We start from the raw sequence: 951 nt of genomic DNA, 5'->3' as shown, positions 1-951 counted from the left end.
AGGGCGCTACCCTGACCCATTTAGGAGGCGCTGGGAGCGGAGGCGGGTGCGAGGAAACCGGAAATCCCTCCCCCCACTGGCGGCCGGGGCCGGGGCCGGGGCCCGCCCCTCCCAGGCTCCGCCCAGCGGCCGAGAGAAGGGGGTGCAGACAAAGGCTCCTGGGCGGCCCCGCACCCCAGGGAAGGAGGATGAGGCCCCCAGACTCATCGCCTGTTGTATTAACGCGGTGGGTCCCCGCCCGTCGAGATGCGTCCGTGCAGACCTAGACTCAGACTTCCTGCCTGTCCCTCCTGGGCGGGTGCGTCAACTTCCCGGAGCGACCCCTGGGGGAGGGCGATGCCCCATCTCACCCCATACCTGTGAGGTGATGAGACTAAAGCACCTGGCACGGCGCTCAAGCAAACCCTCGGGACAGGTGGGTCCCCTCCTGGCCCATCTCCCTGACCCCCCTAGATGCCCCGCAGCAGGCCCCTCCCTGGCGCAGGGGCCCAGGCTGAGTCAAGCACCACTCAGGGACCCGCAAGCACCTGTCAGGTGCCAAGTCCGCTCTCTCCCCTCCCCAGGGAGCCCCGAACTGGTACGGGATTAGGGGACAGAAACGGCCAACGAACTGCCTGTCCACAGGGCAGAGGGCAGCATCTGCTGAGCAAACAAATTACCCACACGGGGCCTGGCCCGGGGGCTTTGAACACTTTCCCGGTCTCTGGAGACTTTCCGAGACGGAGGCCAGCAGGAAGCTGCTCCATTGCTGCCGCTGGTCACCACAGAAAGGCAGCGGTGGAACAGGAGGAAACAGTTCCCCTCCCCACAAAACCCATTGCTCTCTGGTTTGAACTGTTAGAAAAAAACTTTAGAACAACATAAAGTAAGAAAATCAACCCAAAAGGAATAAAAAGTAATAAGCAACCTCTAAGAAGCAGGAAAAATCTCAGCCGAGGACACTGGCACTCA

This window comes from Crocuta crocuta, unplaced genomic scaffold (assembly GCF_008692635.1).
Source record: "Crocuta crocuta isolate KB4526 unplaced genomic scaffold, BGI_CrCroc_1.0 scaffold61, whole genome shotgun sequence".
Taxonomy (NCBI): domain Eukaryota; kingdom Metazoa; phylum Chordata; class Mammalia; order Carnivora; family Hyaenidae; genus Crocuta; species Crocuta crocuta.
Note: the sequence above shows the minus strand (reverse complement) of the source record.